The sequence below is a fragment of the Nicotiana tabacum genome, chromosome 6 (genome assembly GCF_000715075.1).
Source record: "Nicotiana tabacum cultivar K326 chromosome 6, ASM71507v2, whole genome shotgun sequence".
Classification (NCBI taxonomy): Eukaryota; Viridiplantae; Streptophyta; class Magnoliopsida; order Solanales; family Solanaceae; genus Nicotiana; species Nicotiana tabacum.
In genome coordinates this window covers 158,057,374-158,082,056 of record NC_134085.1, presented here as the reverse complement: position 1 = coordinate 158,082,056, position 24,683 = coordinate 158,057,374, and the positions used below count along the sequence as shown (strand labels likewise).

The window sequence follows — 24,683 nt, the reverse complement described above, 5'->3', positions numbered from 1 at the left end:
GATTGCAGTAGACCAATAATATAGCAAATAAGCATCTCAAACTGTATGACATTTGATAACTTGCTGCTTCAGACATGCATTCTGTCAAGCTATAATCACTCTGTAGCAATCCGCGCTTTTCCGCAGATTCCCTAAAGCTACTGCAGCGTTCTCCGTTAACAGTTAGTAAATCCCTATATGATTTTGGTCCTCTAATATTCATTAGTAACATCCTAAGGTAGTATCGCTCTCCTTCTGTTGGATGACATGTTACTACACGGCCAATAGCACGTTGTTTTTTTTCGACGCTTCCACATTTTCTCCATTGCAGACCAAGAAAAATGTTTGGGGAATTCTCGATATAATAGATTGAGTTCTCCAGCGTCTGTGTTTGTTCTATTCATTTCAAAAAATTGTGTTAACATTGTCTGCTTAATCATCGGATTATTTACAAGCGTATCTATGTTTGTGCTGCTTTTAAATGAAACAAATTGTTGTCCTTTAAGGTGAAGTTGAAGAGGGCATACACTCGGGTACATTTCACTGATAGAGAAATCGTAAAACTGCCACATAGCTTTCGGAGGCGAGACCCATCTAGCAGACTGATATTCTTTTATCTCATCTATTACTTCTGTGTTGGTGTCCTTATTGTGTATAGAAAATGCAATCTTATCGTGTCTTTTACATATATACTTATAAAGATACTTAACGACCTTAATATCAGAACATATCTCAACATTCATATGGCAATCAAATTTCCCGAGAAAAAAAGGATTATATGGAACAACCCATGAGTTATCCAAGTGTCGTTCTCTTATTTTTACTACCACTCCTGTATTGCGTCTTCTATAAATTGGATAAGATTCTATTCCTTTTGATGTCTGCTCCGCAAAAATTTTTGGGTATTTGAATTTACAGTAACCTTTTTTCTTCATACAAGAATTTGTTGGGTTTAGATTACCGCACGGACCATGCATCATGTGTTTAAGAACAAGTTAATATAAATCTGGTTCTGCTTTTTCATTAGGTATTTCTGCACTAATAATATTATCGTAGGCCTCTGGAGTAAGTAACTTGTATTCATTGGTTAATATTATAAGAAAATGAGCATGAGGTAAACCTCGCTTTTGGAACTCTACAGTATACATAAAAGTTGCAACTTTCCCAAAGATATTTCATTTTAGTATATCCTTTTTGAATTCTTCTATTTTTGCTCTAAATACTCGACTGATCAAATCAGGCCTGTTATGTGCCTCATCAGTTGAGATTAAATGTTCCTTTATTTCTGTCCAAGAGGGATTACATGTCATTATTATAAATAAATTAGGTTTACCGAAATGCTGCACAAGTGCAATAACATCCATGTACCGTTGACGCATATCTCGGGGCCCTCCAATAACATCAGTTGTTTCTCTATATTAGAAGCATCGCGTTCCCCTAATCGCAAAATGTCAAGAAGTCCTTCTAGCATAGCCATTCTGAACAAATCTTGATTGAATATTGCAAAATCCAACCTTTGTGTTTCAAGTTTAATGTACTCATCAACTGAATACTGCTGAAATATTCTTCCTGTGTGCAATATTTCATCTTCATCGTCGTTTCTCATATGTAGTTTGTAACAGTAATATTCACGGATAGAAACTGTATCCCTTCGTCGCTGTCCTTTTTTTAGAATCTCAGCTTCCATTTCCAAATATCCGTGAAGGGAGGTAACATTTCGTATGCTTGGTACCTCTTCGTGCTGCGCAATTCTTGCGTATGCAGGACAATTTTCTGGGAGCTTTTTAATACCACAATGCCATCCACTTTGTCCTAGTGGAAACAATAGCGGATATTGCAATGCGTTGTAACAGCCATAGTAGTAATTCACTATTTGTGTTCGATCAGTGTGAGGGTAAATTTGAATATGTGGTGCATTAAAGGCTGCGTCGACATTTTCCTCGGTCCATATTGCTGCAATTTCAGATGAAATTGGCAAATTATATACTCTCTGGTCCAAGTCTATGTCACATTTGAGAGCTCTATGGAAATCTCGTAGGTTCGGTATATGGACCAAAGATCTTAAAAACACAAAGTATGGGTTTATTGATAATATATCTATCAATTCCTTCACTACCGATTCATGTACTCTCTCGGAGCATGCCATCCTATGTGCCAGCTCATTGCTATTATCATAGAAATATAATTGTATGTTTCTTGATTTGTCATCTGTAGGGTGCAAATTATTTATCCAATGGTACGTCTTTCCTTGAACTCTAAAGGTGTAAATACCGGAGTTTCTTTTTGCTAAATCTTTGTCATACTTTACACCAAGTGACGTCAATGCAAAACAATTCTTATATGTTCTAATGTATGTTCGAAAATGGTTAACGCCATGTTATTTCCAACATATAAATTACGCAATTTCACAGGCATTTGATGAGAAGTTAAATTTACTGTCCCAGTACAACAGTGGAATGCAGGAGGTTCATATTCAAATCTTTTCGCTGAGCAAAATTTGCAAATTGGAACTCTCTGAAGCGAAACATAGTTTGAACGCAACCGACTGATGTTTGGAGTAAACTTTGTGGTTGTTGTACCATCTGTATATTCGAAATGGATCATTAAAACTAAGGCAAAGCAAAAGCAGTCATGACTGTTAATAGGAGACAAAAAACTGAACAGACCTTTGGGTGTAACTATCTTGGAGACACTGTTATGTAGTTCAGTGGATACAATTGACGTTGAACCTAAAATGAAGGTAGGTGGTCTTTATATGGAACTAAATAGTGGTAGCTATTTTAAAAGCGAGCAAAGAAAGTGATCACGCCCAACTATGCCTTATAAAAAGGACAATGCGGACGTTGCAAATATAACCTGAGTATTCTGCCCAGGGTCGAATCCACAGAGAATTAACCTATCAATCATAATCTTTAGAACTACTAAACTCTTGAGAACCAATTTCCCCAAACGTTTGAATCACAGTTGATGGTGTCTTCAATAACAAAAATTGCAAGTAAATAAACAACTGTAAACTAAGGATGCTAAGGTTGTAAACAATAATGAGAAGACGCTAAGGTAATGACTTCCCCTATTGATGGAATCCCTTCTGTTTATGCTTCATACAAATTTACCAACACACCTCTATCAATCATGAACACTTTTCTTACCGTAAATCTCTCCCGAGTAATCACAGTAATATACTATTGCACTCTCCCGAGATACACTAGCTAGCTTTAATTAACACAGTTCACTTAAGATTGCACCCAAGGCTTCGTTATCCCTAATCCCGCCTTTAAACCCGCAGTTATAGATCCCTCTTATACTTTGGGAGTAGTGTTGTTCAACAATAACCTAAATATGCACTCTCTCCCGAGTTATGCACACTAAATAGGCACAGCTAATTGAGGATCCTGTCAATTAACTACAACATACACAAAGTTGAACAAATAAAGATTGAGACTAGCAATTTGTATTTACATAAACAAGAAGTTCATCCCCAAATAGGTTCCATCAAAACCTTAGACAAATGATTTAGCTACTCATAACTATGGGTAAATAAACTAAAATAATATTCATCATAAAACTTGCAAGAAAAATAAAGAGAAGAAGAAACCAAAATATTTTGGGTGATCTCTCACACTTGTTCTTCTTCCAAAAATACTCTCCAAAACAATACATGCCTCTCTTGGGCGGAGTCTGGTGTGTAAAATAGGGTTTTGGGCTAAAAATCCCGTGTTTTGCACTTTAGTCCCTGAAATTTCCGCCTCCTGCCGCGGTTTTACCGCGGTCGCGGTCAAACCGCGGCCAAACATGGCCTCTGATTCTTCAATTGTCTGCGTCTGCACTGTGCCGCGGTTCTGCCGCGGTCGCGGTGAAACCGCGATTTTTCATCCTGTTCAGCTTGGAATTTGGAAAAACTCAAATCATGAAAGTTATAGCCCTTTGAGTTGTATTTCTAACAATATATTATGTAGCCAAAATGGAATTATGAGTAAAAGGTTATGTGCAGTTTACTAGAAAGTGCGTAATATGCCTCATCGAGTCTTCGTTTGTTCTCAACTATCAAATTTGACCCCCGAACACGATCCCAGATTAATTCCTTGAGCTTTTACTCAGACTTCAAAGCTTCAAATCACTTAAATTCATTCCATAACATCTATATAGCTCGTAATCACACCTACAAGGCATAAAACACATAATTAGTGCAAAACACTAGCGATTAAAGCACAAACTCAACTAAAGTGCAGTAAATTAGAGCGTAATAATCAACTAAAACACGTAATTATAGCCTATCATCAACACCCCATACTTAAACCATTGCTCGTCCTCGAGTAATCAAACTACATTTTATATAGACACGACCTTTTAAAAGCAATTTTCCTAACTCATCACACCAAGAATATTTAAAATAGACTAAGCACAAAAGCGTAACATCTTCACCTCAAGATTTGACTCACAAGTACCACGCATTATTCACAACTCACCCACTTACTCTAATATAGAGGTCACTGACATTACCTTTCCTTCATGAATCAAGTGCCCTTACACAACAAAAAAAAAGTGGTTCCACACAATAAAATTTAAGAACACTTAGGAACTCAAGATAGAAAAAATTCACTCACTCTCAGAAATAAAATTCATATGTCACAAAAGATGCACCATAAGCTTGCCCGTAGTGTACTACTCTACTAATCGAGCTCATTCAATCTAGGATCAATTAGGACTTTATTTGGTTGTAATGTAGGCTACGGGACGGGTAGGATACATTTAGATATAAGAGTGACTACACCTCCCTAAGCACTTTAATACATATAATTTAACATTCAAACCCCATACTTATGTCAAACCAAACTCCACTTTCACATCAATATACATCAACTCTCAAATTATTTAAGCACAATTATATCAAGAGTCACCACTATCAAAGAATTTTTTTTTCTTTTCTTTTTTTTTTCCAATTCAAGTGGCTCTTGCTTTTTCAAATCAGTGCACCTTTCTCCTTATTTCATTGGTTCCACTCAAAAGTCAAACCAGCCACCCCACATTTTAACTTTTTTAGAAAGTTCATAACAATTCAAGTGCTCATGAGAGGTTACAATGGTTCAAATAGATGGTTAATTCAAACAAATGGGTAAGGCTTGTAATTTGGTTGCCAAAGAAACTAGATTACAGGCTCAGAGGGGTTAACTACGATACATAATAATTATGCGGGTAAAATATACATATCTGGATCAACAAATAAACGCCTATATCACTTCCAAGACTGAACAAAACTACTATTTCGCTTTACAAACACACAGGGCAAGTTCTAGACATCAAATGCAATGCACATAATACAACAAACCTCACACACGCATGGCACATAACTCACTCGGGATTGGATTCATCAAGACACTCTAGTCAAAGTAGTTGAGCAAAGTTAAGATAATACAATTTAAGGTACTTCTACAAGAGTCAAAAACTGAGCCTAAGCATCACAACCAAAGTACTCACTATTCTCAAGTAATAACAAAGTCAAGAGATATTGCTTCACTTCAAAACACAACACAATGGCTCCTACTTCTAAAAAAAACTAACTACACCCGGTTCAAATAAAACCCTTGGAAAAAAACCGTGGTTTAAAGAAAAACCAAGGGGGAATTACTACACTACCTAGAAAAGAAGAATAAAATAAAATAAAAAGAAGCTACATGGACTACTTCCCTCAAGAGTACTGTCCAAGTGGTCTATCCTCAAGAAGAATCATGTACCTTTGTTTTTTTTTTGTTTTTTTTAAATCCGACTTTAACCCTCAAGAGACCCGTCGACAAGCGTCCATCTTTGGGCCAAGTCAGTTACTCCTAATGTGAGTACAGTCAACTATACGCAACAACACATATACAATATTACAACATGTTCCATGTCTATGTACACTACAATACAGTATCAAGGCAAGTCTCCCTACTATACACAACAACACATATACAATATTACAACATGTTCCATGTCTATGTACACTACAATACAATATCAAGGTAAGTCTCCCACCCCACACTTAAAATTGTGCATTGTCCCTAATGCACACCATAATAATAAGAGGGTAAAAGAAACTCCCTGGTAGGCCAAAGGCCGAAGCACTAGCAGCTCATGGGGTACTCAGACTTCTCCCAATCTTGGTCCTTCGTGCAGGTACCTCACACTTGGTTCCAATCAATGATTTGTTGTTATATCTTCCAATGGCTTTGTGTTCCATGTTCCTAAAAAAAAATCTACACTACAAGAATAATACAATAATAAATAAAAATAAAATAAAATAGGGTTGCCTCCCAATAAGCGCTTGATTTAAAGTCGCGGCACGACGCAAACATTTTTACCACTTTTCTCGCCACTTGGACGATATGAACTGTGCACCTAGCTTGGAATCAAGCTTGTGACCACGAGCAATAGGGGGTGGTAAGTTGATTATCGAGCCGAGCTTTAAATTCTTCATTTTGCACTTCTTGGCTCTCATGTGAGGAATGTCATTTTGGTTTTTTGTTTCCTCAAATTGTAAAATGTATGGTTGTTGCCTTTCCTCCTCGCAGTACCTCATGGACTCATGTAGTTCAATTTTTATATCACTACACAATTCTAATGTTGAAAAATGCTTGGATTGTGACTTCAAACCTTCATTTTGCAATTTTTCTATTCTGACATCCTCTTCATCCCCTGGACTAGAGTCATTCTCAACCAGATTTTTATTTACACCGGTTGATTCTAAGTTCATGTTTTTCTCGGCATCATTGGTACTCATGGGGTCGGTTGGCGGAGGTTCAATTCTTGACTCTTCAAATTTTAGCTCACATTCTTCCTCATTTTCAAGAATGGTCTCCAACATGAGCATTATTTTCTCATTTTGGGCATTTGAGAGTTCTTGGTTTTGATTAAGTGCCAAGGAATTTTGGAGACTATTTTCCAAAAGCTCCTCCAAGGCACTTTGTTCTTTGCATCCTCCTTCAAGTAAGCACTCCAACATGAGCTTGAACTCTCCTTTTCGGCCATGCTCAACTTCTTCCAATTCGTTAACCCTATCATTTTCATCAAAAACAATAGAATCATCATAGCGGGGGCTTGGGGAAGGGAAGGACCAATCAACACAATCATCCCAATGACCATTTTGAAAACCACACTTATCACGAATACTCCACTCATGGGTTTGAGATTGTGCGCACAATCCACCCCCGGGAAAATTTAAACAATTTTGCCACGAGTGTGGTCCTCCATAATAAAGACAAGGGTCATCACAGTATGAACAACTACCATCCCACCAATTTTTATTATATGATGCCATTTTTCAAAACTAAGAAAATAAACAAGACCCAAACAATAAAAATAGACTAAGGTAAGAAAAATTAATTACACAAATATTCACAAGTTGGGTATAGAGAAACCTGACCATACTAAGAATTTTTGTATTTCTATCAATGGTAATTGATAATTCCGTTAACTCCCCGGCAACGGCGCCAAAAATTTGATCACGCCCAACTATAGCTTATAAAAAGGAGAATGCGGACGTTGCAAATATAACCTGAGTATTCTGCCCAGGGTCGAATCCACAGAGAATTAACCTTATCAATCACAATATTTAGAACTACTAAACTCTTGAGAACCAATTTCCCCAAACGTTTGAATCACAGTTGATGGTGTCTTCAATAACTAAAATTGCAAGTAAATAAACAACTGTAAACTAAGGATGCTAAGGTTGTAAACAATAATGAGAAGACGCTAAGATAATGACTTCCCCTATTGATGGAATCCCTTCTGTTTATGCTTCATACAAATTTTCCAACACACCTCTATCAATCATGAACACTTTTCTTACCGTAAATCTCTCCCGATTAATCACAGTAATATACTATTGCACTCTCCCGAGATACACTAACTAGCTTTAATTAACACAGTTCACTTAAGATTGCACCCAAGGTTTCGTTATCCCTAATCCTGCCTTTAAACCCGCAGTTATAGATCACTCTTATACTTTGGGAGTGGTGTTGTTCAACAATAACCTAAATATGCACTCTCTCCCGAGTTATGCATACTAAATAGGCACAGCTAATTGAGGATCCTGTCAATTAACTACAACATACACAAGTTGAACAAATAAAGATTGAGACTAGCAATTTGTATTTACATAAACAAGAAGTTCATCCCCAAATAGGTTCCATCAAAATCTTAGACAAAGGATTTAGCTACTCATAACTATGGGTAAATAAACTAAAACAATATTCATCATAAAACTTGCAAGAAAAATAAAGAGAAGAAGAAACCAAGATGTTTTGGGTGATCTCTCACACCTGTTCTTCTTTCAAAAATACTCTCCAAAACAATACATGCCTCTCTTGGGCGGAGTCTAGTGTTTAAAATAGGGTTTTGGGCTAAAAAATCCCGTGTTTTACACTTTAATCCCTGAAATTTCCGCTTCCTGCCGCGGTTCTACCGCGGTCACGGTCAAACCACGGCCAAACATGGCCTCTGATTCTTCAATTGTTTGTGTCTGCACTCTGCCGCGGTTCTACAGCGGTCACGGTGAAACCACGGTTTTTCATCCTGTTCAGTTTGGAATTTGGAAAAACTCAAAACATGAAAGTTGTATCCCTTTGAGTTATCTTTCTAACCACATATTATGGAGCCAAAATGGAATTCTTAGTAAAAAGTTATGTGCATTTGGCTAGACAGTGCACAATATGCCTCATCGAGTTTTCGTTTGTTCTCAACTATCAAATTTGACCCCCGAACACGATCCCGGATTAATTCCTTGAGCTTTTACTCAGACTTCAAAGCTTCAAATCACTTAAATTCATTCCATAACATCTATATAGCTCGTAAACACACCTACAAGGCATAAAACACATAATTAGTGCAAAACACTAGCGATTAAAGCGCAAACTCAACTAAAGTGCAGTAAATTAGAGCGTAATAATCAACTAAAACACGTAATTATAGCCTATCATCAACACCCCACACTTAAACCATTGCTCGTCCTCGAGTAATCAATCTACACTTTATATAGAAACGACCTTTTAAAAGCAATTTTCCTAACTCATCACACCAAGAATATTTAAAATAGACTAAGCACAAAAGCGTAACATCTTCACCTCAAGATTTGACTCACAAGTACCACGCATTATTCACAACTCACCCACTTACTCTAATATAGAGGTCACTGACATTACCTTTCCTTCATGAATCAAGTGCCCTTACACAAAAAAAAAAGTGGTTCCACACAATAAAATTTAAGAACACTTAGGAACTCAAGATAGAAAGAATTCACTCACTCTCAGAAATAATATTCATATGTCACAAAAGATGCACCATAAGTTTGCCCGTAGTGTACTACTCCACTAATCGATCTCATTCAATATAGGATCAATTAGGACTTTATTTGGTTGTAATGTAGGCTACGGGATGAGTAGGATACATTTAGATATAAGAGTGACTACACCTCCCTAAGCACTTTAATACATATAATTTAACATTCAAACCACATACTTATGTCAAACCAAACTCCACTTTCACATCAATATACATCAACTCCCAAATTATTTAAGCACAATTATATCAAGAGTCACCACTATCAAAGAATTTCTTTTTTCTTTTCCTTTTTTTTTTCCAATTCAAGTGGCTCTTGCTTTTTCAAATCAGTGCACATTTCTCCTTATTTCATTGGTTCCACTCAAAAACCAAACCAACCACCCCACACTTTAACTTTTTTCGAAAGTTCATGACAATTCAAGTGCTCATGAGAGGTTACAATGGTTCAAATAGATGGTTAATTCAAACAAATGGGTAAGTCTTGTAATGTGGTTGCCAAAGAAACTAGATTACAGGCTCAAAGGGGTTAACTATGATACATAACAATTATGCGGGTAAAATATACATATCTGGCTCAACAAAGAAACGCCTATATCACTTCCAAGACTGAACAAAACTACTATTTCGCTTTGCAAACACACATGGCAAGTTCTAGACATCAAATGCAATGCACATAATACAACAAACCTCACACACGCATGACACATAACTCACTCAGGATTGGATTCAACAAGACACTCTAGTCAAAGCAGTTGAGCAAAGTTAAGATAATACAATTTAAGGTACTTCTACAAGAGTCAAAAACTGAGCCTAAGCGTCACAACCAAAGTACTCACTATTCTCAAGGCATAACAAAGTCAAGAGATATTGCTTCACTTCAAAACACAACACAATGGCTCCTACTCCCAAAAAAAAACTAACTACACCCGATTCAAATAAAACCCTTGGAAAAGAACTGTGGTTTAAAGAAAAATCAAGGGGGAATTACTACACTACCTAGAAAAGAAGAATAAAATAAAATAAAAAGAAGCTACATGGACTACTTCCCTCAAGAGTACTGTCCAAGTGGTCCGTCCTCAAGAAGAGTCCTGTACCTTTTTTATGTTTTTTTTTAAATCCGACTTTGACCCTCAAGAAACCCGTCGACAAGCGTCCGTCGTTGGGCCAAGTCAGTTACTCCTAATGTGAGTACAGTCAACTATACGCAACAACACATATACAATATTACAACATGTTCCATGTCTATGTACACTACAATACAGTATCAAGGCAAGTCTCCCACCCCACACTTAAAATTGTGCATTGTCCCCAATGCACACCATACTAATAAGAGGGTAAAAGAAACTCCCTGGTAGGCCAAAGGCCGAAGCACTAGCAGCTCATGGGGTACTCAGACTTCTCCCAAACTTGGTCCTTCGTGCGGGTACCTCACACTTGGTTTCAACTAATGGTTTGTTGTTACATCCTTCCAATGGCTTTGTGTTCCATGTTCCTAAAAATAAAAATCTACACTACAAGAATAATACAATAATAAATAAAATAAAATAAAATAGGGTTGCCTCCCAATAAGCGCTTGATTTAAAGTCGCGGCACGATGCAAATAATTTTACCACTTTTCTCGCCACTTGGACGATATGAACTGTGCACCTAGCTTGGAATCAAGTTTGTGACCACGAGCGATAGGGGGTGGTAAGTTGATTATCGAGCCGATCCTTAAATTCTTCATTTTGCACTTCTTGGCTCTCATGTGAGGAATGTCATTTTGGTTTTTTGTTTCCTCAAATTGTAAAATGTATGGTTGTTGCTTTTCCTCCTTGCAGTCCCTCACGGACTCATGTAGTTCAAGTTTTATATCACTACACAATTCTAATGTTGAAAAATGCTTGGAATGTGACTTCAAACCTTCATTTTGCAATTTTTCTATTCTGACATCCTCTTCTTCCCCCGGACTAGAGTCATTCTCAACCAGATTTTTATTTACACCGGTTGATTCTAAGTTCATGCTTTTTCTCGGCATCATTGGTACTCATGGGGTCGGTTGGCGGAGGTTCAATTCTTGACTCTTCAAATTTTAGCTCACATTCTTCCTCATTTTCTAGAATGATCTCCAACATGAGCATTATTTTCTCATTTTGGGCATTTGAGAGTTCTTGGATTTGATTAAGTGCCAAGGAATTTTGGAGACTATTTTCCAAAAGCTCCTCCAAGGCATTATGTTCTTTGTTTCCTCCTTCAAGTAAGCACTCCAACATGAGCTTGAACTCTCCCTTTCGGCCATGCTCAACTTCTTCCAATTCGTTAGCCCTATCACTTTCATAAAAAACAATAGAATCATCATAGCGGGGGCTTGGGGAAGGGAAGGAACAATCAACACAATCATCCCAATGACCATTTTGAAAACCACACTTATCACGAATACTCCACTCATGGGTTTGAGATTGTGCGCACAATCCGCCTCCGGGAAAATTTAAACAATTTTGCCACGAGTGTGGTCCTCCACAATAAAGACAAGGGTCATCACAGTATGAACAACTACCATCCCACCAATTTTTATTATATGATGCCATTTTTCAAAACTAAGAAAATAAACAAGACCCAAACAATAAAAATAGACTAAGGTAAGAAAAATTAATTACACAAATATTCACAAGTTGGGTATAGAGAAAACTGACCATACTAAGAATTTTTGTATTTCTATCAATGGTAATTGATAATTCTCCCCGGCAACGGCGCCAAAAATTTGATCACGCCCAACTATGCCTTATAAAAAGGACAATGCGGACGTTGCAAATATAACCTGAGTATTCTGCCCATTGTCGAATCCACAGAGAATTAACCTATCAATCACAATCTTTAGAACTACTAAACTCTTGAGAACCAATTTCCCCAAACGTTTGAATCATACTTGATGGTGTCTTCAATAACTAAAATTGCAAGTAAATAAACAGCTGTAAACTAAGGATGCTAAGGTTGTAAACAATAATGAGAAGACGCTAAGGTAATGACTTCCCCTATTGATGGAATCCTTTATGTTTATGCTTCATACAAATTTCCCAACACACCTCTATCAATCATAAACACTTTTCGTACCGTAAATCTCTCCCGAGTAATCACAGTAATATACTATTGCACTCTCCTGAGATACACTAGCTAGCTTTAATTAACACAGTTCACATAAGATTGCACCCAAGGCTTCGTTATCCCTAATCCCGCCTTTAAACCCTCAGTTATAGATCTCTCTTATACTTTGGGAGTAGTGTTGTTCAACAATAACCTAAATATGCACTCTCTCCCGAGTTATGCACACTAAATAGGCACAGCTAATTGAGAATCCTGTCAATTAACTACAACATACACAAAGTTGAACAAATAAAGATTGAGACTAGCAATTTGTATTTACATAAACAAGAAGTTCATCCCCAAATAGGTTCCATCAAAACCTTAGATAAATGATTTAGCTACTCATAACTATGGGTAAATAAACTAAAATAATATTCATCATAAAACTTGCAAGAAAAATAAAGAGAAGAAGAAACCAAAATGTTTTGGGTGATCTCTCACACTTGTTCTTCTTCCAAAAATACTCTCCAAAACAATACATGCCTCTCTTGGGCGGAGTCTGGTGTTTAAAATAAGGTTTTGGGCTAAAAATCCCGTGTTTTGCACTTTAGTCCCTGAAATTTCCGCCTCCTGCCGCGGTTCTACCGCGGTCGCGGTCAAACCGCGGCCAAACATGGCCTCTGATTCTTCAATTGTCTGCGTCTGCACTGTGCCGCGGTTCTGCCGCGGTCGCGGTGAAACCGCAATTTTTCATCCTGTTCAGCTTGGAATTTGGAAAAACTCAAATCATGAAAGTTGTATCCCTTTGAGTTGTATTTCCAACCATATATTATGGAGCCAAAATGGAATTCTGAGTAAAAGGTTATGTGCAGTTTACTAGACAGTGCGTAATATGCCTCATCGAGTCTTCGTTTGTTCTCAACTATCAAATTTGACCCCCGAACACGATCCCAGATTAATTCCTTGAGCTTTTACTCAGACTTCAAAGCTTCAAATCACTTAAATTCATTCCATAACATCTATATAGCTCGGAATCACACCTACAAGGCATAAAACACATAATTAGTGCAAAACACTAGCGATTAAAGCGCAAACTCAACTAAAGTGCAGTAAATTAGAGTGTAATAATCAACTAAAACACATAATTATAGCCTATCATCAGAAAGCATACTCACCTTTTTAATAAACAGAAAATGGACTTGTTTCATCTCTTTCTTTACCAGCCATTGTTCCAATCAAGGGAAGAGTAGTTATATTCTCAAAAAGCGTATGTCTCTTTGACTCTTGGTATTTTAGTCGACATTGTAGCAATAAATTTTGCTTTTTCTCTACTGCCATCTCTTTGTATTTTTCACGTCGACTGACATTTCTATCTGTCTCTGAGAGGGGACATTTATTTTTTTGTGTATGATCTATCACAGTCGTAGTATTTACTCCTAAATGAAGTTGTGCAAACTGTCACACAACCCTTTAGCAAGATATCAATTTATATTAGCGAGTATGTAGAAGCACAAAAAGGTACCGCACTTTGATATACGTGACACCTGCTGTGACCACCAACAGCAGCTATCGTCAAACAACATTGCAGATAAATACAGTACCACAACTTGTAGAAACAAAAACGAGGCGCAACATTAACGGTTAGTAGTACAACGGGCAGGAGAAATAGAGGATGTGCTAATAAGAGCCTGCGTTTACAAATATATAAAGATAAGATAGTTGGTTACCTGTAAGCACGTCGAGCAACTTTTTTTGTTGGACCAAAATGTAACAGAAGCGTTAGCAATTCTAGAAAGGCAGAAATAAGTTGTAGTCATGGTTAGCATCAACTTCAACACATTGTGCATTCAAAATACTCGCAAAAATATTAAGATGAATGGTAAAGACAAGAAAGAAGATCACTATAGTAAACTCTATTAGCAGACCAAATATGTGGATATGCAGTAAAAAATAGTAATAAAGAAACTAAAACTTGTGAATAGGAAATAACACGAACATCTAAAAATAAAAGAAATTGGGAGTTAAAAAGAAAAGTGGTTGTAACGTAATAAAAAAATAATGGAAACATGTTCTACCTGGGAAGCAAACAAGATGTTATCTGGTTTTATATCACGATGTGCCACTCCCATTTTGTCAGAATAATTAATTGGTAAAACCAATTTCCTTAAAATAACAACAACAGCTTTCTCAGAAAATAGTGAGAAGGGAGTGAAAAGAAAGGAAATAACTGAAATATGCTCTAACAATTTGTTACAAACTATTCATTCATTGTGGGGACACGCACGTACACTCACACCCTCTCGCGCTCATTCATTCTCATTGTCACTCACTCATCTTTACTCCTCAGACACACCACACCAGTCTCATACGCACTCCCGCACACCCTTAGAAAGGCATAAGAACAGCTTTGGCACTTACTGATAAACAAAGCAAAGTAACTGTTGAATCGTATTTATTGGTAGGATGAAGGTTTTCCTCGTGGCAAAGAAATTGAATGTACTATAGAAGCACATAAGAATTTATTTTACATGCTAACACTGGTGGAACTAAAGATGCAAATTCGGTTGTTTTATTCTTTGGCATAAAATTATCAAGTTGTTATTGGTTAAAAAAATATAACAATAGTAATAATATAAAGACATATACTTCATATTTAACGTGCATCAAAACTGCAAAGTAGAGAGTACTATTAATAACTCAACCTTAAAAATTCAAAATCTGCAACAAAAGATCAATGGTAACCATCAATACTGAAATTGAAACAACAAGATTAGGCTAAATAACTGGTTGATATAACATATAAGATTGTTGGAGCCAACTCTGACAGTTCTAGATCTATTTGTGCTTTTACTGATATATCTAATTCGTAAGAAGTACAAAAAAATAAGTTAAGATAGATTAATATTAAGTGAAAGCCTGAATAGGTAACAATAGTAAGCCATAATGAAAACATAAGTTCAGACAGTTGATACATCACTAAAAGTTTCCCCTGATTGTTTTCTCTATTGGTTCCTTGGAAGCATATGGAGTCCGTTCGAAAGATTATTTCAATTCCTTACTGAGAATCAAATAAGCTCTATCTACTACAAACTGAAGCAGGAAAAAAAACTTGATATAGCATTGCGAGTATTCAGTGAATGACAACTCCAATTTATAAAGAAATTCCCACGAAACTACAGCAGGTGCAAACATAACTGTAACAGTAAATAGTTCACAATTTGATCAAGGAAAGACTGTTTTCTCAGACCAAAGAAGACTAAAGTCTTTCCCATTGACCAGTTCCACAACCAAGTGACTTCAACACAGAACAACTTGAGCAACTCTGATTTTCTTATTGTTATTAAATCCACCGAGGGAAAAACATGGCGGCTTGCTTGTGTAGTCCTTCATATATATACTTCTATCAGAAAATGATAGTAAGTACGTCTAATAAAGATACCTTTTCAATTAACTCAGGCACACAAACAGAATATGTTCCATAAAATTTTATTAACTACTACTCCTAAACATTTTATTTCTACTTTAATGTATTAGTTACGGTCTGCCATTCGAGTTCTTTTAATTATATAAATAAGTTATAATATTTGTTTCTTCGTAATCCGTTGATTTTGCTCATCAAACAATCGCCTTCAGTTAGCATGGTAGTTTTTATCCCTTTAACTTTTGCAACTAGTAATTAGTAAACATCAGACAGCTGAAAAATTGAACAAGTTGTGTAATCTAATCTCAAATTTATAGATCAAACAAAGTAATCACTTGTGAGCAAACGAGCACAGATACAAAAAGGTAAACAGTGAAATATGGAGAGAAAACTCAAGCAGAACAACGTCTAATCTAGAATTTATTCAGCGGTCATAGCTAAACAATTCTATAAAGTGTCAAATATAACCCTAAAAGCGATATTTATAAATATAAACATGAATATGAACAATATTTCCGGTATTTATTTACTCATATAACTAATCGAATTTCTATTACTACTGATATTGGTAGAAGTGGTAATGATTGTGATTATCTAACTGTTACAAGTCATTGGATAGATGAGGAGTGGACAATGCAAAAACGCATTATTGCGTATAGAATAATTAATTCACGTCACACAGGTAAGTTTATAGCTAACACTGTTGCAGATATTTGTAGATATTTTTGCTTTAGAGATAAAATAATGGCAATTTCTATGGATAATGCTTCTAGTAACACTAGTGCTATAGGCATACTTACAACAACACTAACTCCTGCATTTAGGAATATATTCCATGTTAGATGTATTTGTCATATTTATCATTTAATTGTCGGTGATGGTATGCGAATTTTAAATTTAGAAATTGAAAAGGTTAGAATGGCTCTTAATTGGCTTTTTTATTCAAACCGTAGAAGTAGACTTGGAGATTATTTTAAAAAATATGATGAATATGGCCTTAGAGAAATAAAGGTTCTTAAAGCTTGCCCGACTAGATGGAATTGTATGTACGAAAGTTTAGTAGTTGCATATGAATATAGAAACCCAATTAATACAACGTTTAATGCTCGGGTAGGTGGTGAGGATGATGATGAAATGCTTACTACTCAAGATTGGACGAATGTTAAAATTCTTATTGATTTTTTAGAACATTTTCAAATTGCTACAAATGCATTTTCTGGGCAATATTATCCTACTATTTCAAACTGTTTAGTTTATATTGCAGTACTATGTGATTTGTTTGTTGAGTTTTCGGAGGGTGGGAAAATTTATCAACTTGCTATAAATGCAATGAAAGAAAAGTTTAAAAAATATTTTTTCCCTATCCCTCCTATTTATGGTGTTGCTGCAATGTTAAATCCTATAATGAAATTAGGAGGTCATCATTTTTGGTACTCAAATATTTGTAAGGCTTTAGATCTTTCAAATGAGGAATTTGCTACACTTGTAGATGCAAAAGCCTCAATTAAAATTAATGCTCAAACAATTTATAATGATTATCAACTTGCCTTAGAGCATGCTAGGCCAAATGTTCCAACCCCTACTTCGTCTAGTTCACAATCGTCTAAAAGAGCTGCGGGCTTAAAAACACTTAAATCCTGGACGGAGTTCAAAAGTTCTCAAGGTGATAATTATGATGAAACTTCACATCTAAATGAGCTTCAAGTTTATTTGTCGCAGGGACTTGAAAAGGAGAATCCGGATGGCACTTTTGATCTTTTGGAATGGTGGAAGGCAAGGGAAAAACATTTTCCGGTTCTTGCAAGGATGGCTCGGGATATTTTATCTATTCAAGCTTCAACTGTTGCATCAGAGAGCGCTTTCAGTCAAGCAAGACTTCAAATAGGTGATCATAGAGCGTCTATGAGGGAGAGCTTGGAAAAATCTGTATTGTTCAGAGATTGGATCCGCTCGGAAAGAAGAAACTTTGGAATTGCAGAATCACAACCGGCGATAGATGAAGCTTATGAATAAATGATGGCGGAACTTGCGGAGGATGCTGCTTCGCCCGGAAGTGGTGATGAACAAGCTTCTTTTCCACCACCACCAACGCAGCCTCCTCCGAACCTTGAAGGATTTATGAGATTTGTTAGAGATACAATATAGATTATGGTGTAACTAGTACTTTGGCACATCTTCTTTTAGTTTTTTCCCTTTTAATGGTGGTATTAGTACCTTGTTGTACTTATTCCATTGGGGGGAGGAAGACTAATAAAGATATGTCATTTTTGGTAATAAAAATTATAAGACATGCCCTTGAATATCTTTTTGCAATATTTTTTGGTCTTTAACTTGCAATTATTTATAAGCTATAATATATATACATAACATACAATATATATTACAAGAAAATATATAAGGTAATATATATACATAACATACAATATATACTACAAGAAAATATATAAGGGAATATATATACATAACATACAATATATATATATATACTACAAAACATTATAAGAAATTATATTTGAAAATATATATACATAACATACTATATATAGTATACTACAAATTATCCCTTTAACTTTGTGCCACGTAACTAAAAGATAGTTTGAGAATATCTGAAGGTTCTGAGGATGAAGGGTCGGGATACACATGTAGTTAATAAATCCGGTTGGGTTTCATCTTCATCCTCATTTTCAAAGATAGTTTCATTAGGATAAAGAGCATTCATAGTTTCATCATCTAAATTTTCACCTGGTGCAACATTATGGCAAAATTGACTATCGGTAAATTGAAAACAGGGGTTACCACTATCAAGAATAATAGGAGTAGCAGGACGTCTACCAGGTCTGGGTCGGGGAGCCGGGGGAAGGGTAGTAGGTTGGCCACTACTTTCACCAGTTTTAGCTTTTCCCTTACCACCAAACATTTTTATCAAAGATGTAATATTAATTACAATTATGCAAACTAAAACACACAAAAATATATTCTTAAAACTTAAGAGTTGAAACGAGTTTACCGAATTGCCGAATTCTTGAAAATTGAAAATCGTTGAAGACTTATACTTCAATTCACCAACATCACAATTTTTCACGAAATTTTCAATAATAAAATAAGCAATTATAGTAGAGAGCTTGAGAGAGATTGATGAATTGGTGAGTAAAAATGAAAGAATGAGGGGGTATTTAACGTTGAGAATTGGAAAAAGTGTAATTATATAAAATTTGGGGTTAAAATAAAGTTTGGGGGCCAAATGGCTATTTTTGAAAGTTCCAAACGGTCACAAGACTCACAACGGCTACTTTTTAAATTTTTGACCGTTGCTATTTTTTTTTAAAAAAATAAAATTAAAAGTAGCCGTTAGGCCCGGTAAGACCGGCCCAGGCCCGCCAGCCGGTCCCGGGCTTAGCGGTCCCGGGCTCATGGGCTATTTTATCATACATGGCCCGCCCCGGGCTTTAAACACCATTAAGGACCGGCCCGCCAGGCCCGTTTAGCCCGTTAGGACCGCGGGCCCGGTCCGGTCCCAGCCCGGCCCACCATACAGCACTATCGCACAACGAATAATTTTCGGCGAATGAGTTCTGTACTGCTACCCGTAGTGTGAACACAGTAACTCATAGAAATCTTGGTCACTAGTCGGCAATGATAATTTACCTTCCACATAAAATAGTTGTATCTGTGAAAGAAGGGGATAGAAGTAGATTAATTTAGTTGGGGTTAAAATAGTAAAGTGCCTTAGATGTATACATATTAGCAAGCAGGAAATACACATACAGGAGGTTGTGACTAAATATTAGCAATTGGTACAATATCATTGTCTTCTGGCGCCAGCACAAGTGACAAAGCAGCCCTCGAAGAATTTTGCTGACTGTATCTCATCAATCTAATGATGGTGAGTATTTCCTGTAAATACTCAGTACAGGGGGAATCTACCGGGTGCAGTCCCGTAGTTCCAATGTAAATGTGCAGGGGGATCTCCCAGAATATCGTTCCGTAGTTCCAAAGTAAACATGCAGGGGGATCTCCTGGGATACCGTCCCGTAGTCCCAAAGTAAAACACGCAGCAACAACGCAAGGAAATACTCAAATAAGCTCAATTTCGTACGAAGTAAAAATAGGTAATTCTAGCCTAACATGCTACACGTAATGCAATTAAGGCAGTTTAAGCAAATAAGCAATTAATTCAACTAAACATGCTTCTTCTAAGCTAACAACAAGCTAAATTTGTAAGTAGTATAAAACAGGAAAAATGGGCACAATTGAAATAAATTAAAGAAATTAGATTTTCAACAATTAGCTCAAGTACGCACTCGTCATCTCACGTACAAGGCATTTCAATTATCAAATATACCAAATCCTAAGGGGAAAGTCCCCCACACAAGGTTAGGCAAGCCACTTACCTCGAACTGGCTCAAAATCAACCTGAGACTACGTTCTTGCCACGAGTACTCGACTCCAAATGGCCCAAATCTATTCAATTCAATTGCATAAACTAAATAACACTTCAAGTAACTGATTCTACAATTAAATTTTAAGCTAATACGTGAAATTAGGTAAAATGACCAAACGTCCCTCAGGCCCACGTCTCGGAATTGCGTAAAATTTATATTTCCAGAAACCTCACACTCTCACGAGCTCGGTCATACCAAAAGTACCAAAATCAGACCTCGATTGGTCCCTCAAATCATCACTCAAAGGTCTCCAATTAGTCAAGCCCTAACCCCCCAATCACCGCTGATTTTCCTTAATTTTTCATGCTTAAATTGATAAAAATCATTTCAATAACGAGTTTAGGAACCAAAGACCTTACCCCAATGAACTCCTCTGAAAATCCCTCTTGAAAAGTGCTCCCCAAGCTTCTTCCCGTTTGAAAGAGATGAAAAATGGCTAAATTTTGCGAAGGCAAGAATTTATATGTTTCCGCCCAGCGATTTCCGCTTCTGCGGCCCTGGGACCACATCTGCAGTCCCGTTTCTGTGGACCAAGGTCGCATCTACGACTTTTCATTTAAAGGCCGTCTTCCGCAACTGCGGTCTCCACTCGCAGATGCGGTACCACTTCTGCGGAAATTCTCCTGCATCTGCGACTTCTCCGCCACTTTTGTGGCTCCGCACCTGCGGGACCCAAACCGCAGGTGCGGTTCTGATAGAAAACCAGCTGCAGCAGCAAACTCCAAACTCCAAAATCCTTTCGTCAACTATCCGAACTCATCCCGAGGCCCCCGTGACCTCAACCAAAGGCACCAACAAGTCACAAACCACTACCCAAACTTGTACCAATCCTTAAAACACCTAAAATAACATCAAAACCTCGAATTAACCATGGATTTAAGCCTAAGAACTTCAAAATTTTCAAAATACGCTTTCAATCAAAAAGTCTATTAAACCTCGTCCGAATGACCTGAAATTTTGCACACACGTCACATTCAACCCTACGGAGCTACTTAAACTTACGTAATTCCATTTCGACCCTCTGATCAAAATCTCACTATCGGACCGGAAACTTCGAAAATTTGACTTTTGGCATTTCAAGCCTAAATTAGCTACGGACCTCCAAAACACAATCTGATCATGCCCCTAAGCCCAAATTCACCCAACGGAGCTAACGGAACTCTCGGATTTCCATTCTGAGGTCGTTTTCATACTGCTTCGACTACGGTCAACTTTCCAACAATTAAGCTTTTATTTAGGGACTAAGTATCCCAAAACTCTCTGAAACTCAAAATCGAACGTCCCGGTAAATTAAAATAGCAGAAATAAATACGGGGGAAGCAGTTAATAGGGGATCAGGGCGTTAATTCTTAAAATGACCGGCCGGGTCGTTACACAACAGGACACTCGTTGGCTAGTAGGGGAAACACAACACACATTTAGCATCATTTAATTATACTCACATGCAAAGAGTGTGAAGGAACATTTCTACAAAAAATAAAATTACAAAGGATGTGTTCTAACCTGTTCTTGAAACAAAAGAAGAGCCGTTAAGAGGAACATTTTGTTCCTGAAACTCAGTTGCAACTGCAGTAGCTCCAAGAGAAGCAACATTCTAAGAAAGACTACTCCTTTTTGACTCTTGTCTTTTTGTTCGTCGTTGTAGTAACAATGCTTCTTTTTCCCGCAAATATTAGTCAGTACGTTTCATGTCGCCTAAGTTTCATCTCAGCTTTCGATTTTGCGAAGCAAACATGTTTGTTTTTTTGTTCAGAACCCATTATTTCTACAAAACTGCAATTATAAAAATTAAAACACACAAATTAAACAGAAATAGTTTGCTGGTAGAGGTCACATCAGAAGCGAATAGCATCAGATTAATAAAAAATACTATTGAAACTCAAATATATTTGACTTTTATTTTCTCAGCACTACATACAAGAAAAATTGTAACATCATCTAATGGTTCCTTAATTGAACCTGTAGATCTTCCCCAGTCATGGAACTACAACAGATATAAATGGAGCAACTTATACAACTCAACTGCAAGAGTTAGATAGCGCAATCCATATATTCACTATGTTTCTTTAAGAGGAAAATGATATTGATTCCCTACATACATGAAGGTTCAACCAGAAAAGATCTTTGTTTATGCCCTTTTGAGCCCAGTTGATATCTTTCACTGTTGTGATAAAACTAACATATTCAAACTATATAACGAAATCTGAAAACACAATCAACAGAAAACTATAATAGAAAAAGAAACAAACGAATATATGTATTGCCCAATTCAAACAAACTCAGCTGTTTGGAGATACCACAACTCCCTAGAATATCCCTTTAATCTTGATCCCTTTAAAAAAATCTACTTAACTCTTAAAAAAAATTGAAATCCTAAAATCGTAACACACAAGTAAGCAATATGCATAACCTCGAACTCAGTTGAATATCATAAAGCATATATTTCTATCAAAACCACCCAAGCAATCAAATTCTGAATAGAGTAAAAGACAAGAGAGTTATATGCAAAGTAACAAACCACTGAAACTAACAAGCTATCCACATTAACAGAAATGTAACTGAATTAAGCATCACATCACGCAGCTTTTATTTGGCACATTTGGTTGATGATCTTTCTGCATCTTGTAGAGTGACCTAAATACCAAATTGTTGGATGATGAAAACCTTAGTAAAAAATCCTTAAACAACAGGCACACTACAACACTCTCTTGCACTTTTGTAAGAACACACACACACTCACTCACTCTCTCTCTCTCCCTCTCTCAAATAGCCACTGTGATTAGATGGACAAGGAAACAGTAAAGAAAAATAAGCAAGTGCTTTTGTACTACTGTGTTGAAATGGAATAAGTTGCTCGCAAAATTGCTTGTGAATCCGATTCCATTAATCTCCACTCTATTAACTTGAGGTTCTATTCTCACCTATTTATTTTGCTCTCTTGTCTTTGTATCAGCTTGCTATATATGCAAATTATAAATCTTTAGTTGAGGTTCCTCTAAAAAATTTAAGTGGGTCAAATCGAATGGTAAAATTGAATTTAAAAAAACATAGTTCTATGGAAAAAGTAGCATTCAAGAAATTTTAGTCAACAAAACACATGCAAAAGAACAACCATTTCCATGGGTATGACTGGTTGGAGGACGGTCAGAATTAAATGAGTACATGTGCTAAAATATTTCCACTTGGGTTTGTTATTATTGTTGTTGTTGAGTTACAACATTAATGGAATTTAGAGTCTCTTACCTTTTCTTACTCCCTACTAAGCTAATAAACAAAGGTTCCCCATGTCATATTTAATTGAATATAGAGAATCAATAAATACTCTTAGGTTCAGGGATTCAAATACTTTTCTCCTTCGCTGGTGCCAAATAGGTTTGCAGGAAAACGGAGAAGAGCAATTAACATACTGATAACTATGTAAGAACTTTCTTTTGCAGTGTCAACCATCAAATAACACTAACTAAAGATATAATCTAGCGTGTTAAGGTTCTCCAAAGAGCCAAATTAGAGAAGCTACTAAAAATAAGTGAAGTCCCTCGATCCAATAAATTACTTAGTCCAACTCCTTAGGTAATCAGGAGAATGAATTGAAAATTCAATTTCTACAACTAAAATCCCAACAGATTCCCATCTGAAAAAATCAAATCTTCCATAAAAATCAGTGATAAAACAGACTTCTGTTTCAGAGCTACCAACAATGAAGTATTTCATAAAAAATCAGAGGTAAAATAGATTTCTCTTTCAAAACTAAAAGCATAAAGAGTGGGTGTTTTACAGGAGTAAATTATTGACAAATTTCCAACGGTAAAACTACCTTGAAACCTAAAAGAGAAAATTGATTCACGAACCCTAGAAGCTCGAAAAGAACGAAGTGGAAACTAACCAATTTAGATGTGGAGAAGAACGAAGCCAGCCGCACAATTTGTTATTTGTCAATTTCAACAAGAAAGAACAAGTTAGAAGAAGAGTAAGCTTTTAGATCCTCTGGCATACAGATTCTGGGTAATGAAGGGAAGGGAGGAATAAGAGCAGAGATATGAGAGAAGAAGTGTTGAATCCGCGAAGAGAGATCAAACGGTGAGTTAACAGTTGTTAAAGTTGGGTTACAAGTGTGGGCTGCAAATAAAAGACATAAGATAGTATTGGCCCTTATTTACAAATAACAGCAAATAGTTCAGTTGAACTATTATCAAATTATTAAATTTATAGATCAAACAAAGTAATCAACTGTGAGCAAACGAGCACATATACTAAAAGGTAAACAGTGAAATATGAAGAGAAAACCCAAGCAGAACAACGTCTAATACAGAATTTATTCAGCGGTCATAGCTAAACAATTTTATAAAGTGTCAAATATAACCCTAAAAGTGAAGATCATATTTTCCAAAAAGAAGGGCATCGAAGTAATCTAACCTGGACAGATAATCTTTAACTCAAAATATATCCGTGATCCCATAAAAATCTGAAGA

General features: G+C 36.4%; 1 long non-coding RNA gene across 2 annotated transcripts; it reads right to left on the bottom strand.

Moving 5' to 3' along the window:
- Nucleotides 1–12,667: 12,667 nt before the first annotated feature.
- LOC107762139 (uncharacterized) lies at nucleotides 12,668–24,500 on the bottom strand. 2 transcript variants are annotated; one of them, XR_012710861.1, is made up of 5 exons: nucleotides 24,098–24,500; nucleotides 21,718–21,987; nucleotides 20,164–20,233; nucleotides 13,527–14,514; nucleotides 12,668–13,391 (listed from the first exon to the last, which is right to left on the bottom strand). It is a non-coding gene; the product is annotated as an uncharacterized LOC107762139 (long non-coding RNA). The 2 variants fall into 2 exon arrangements; XR_012710860.1 differs by lacking the exon at nucleotides 20,164–20,233.
- Nucleotides 24,501–24,683: the final 183 nt, after the last annotated feature.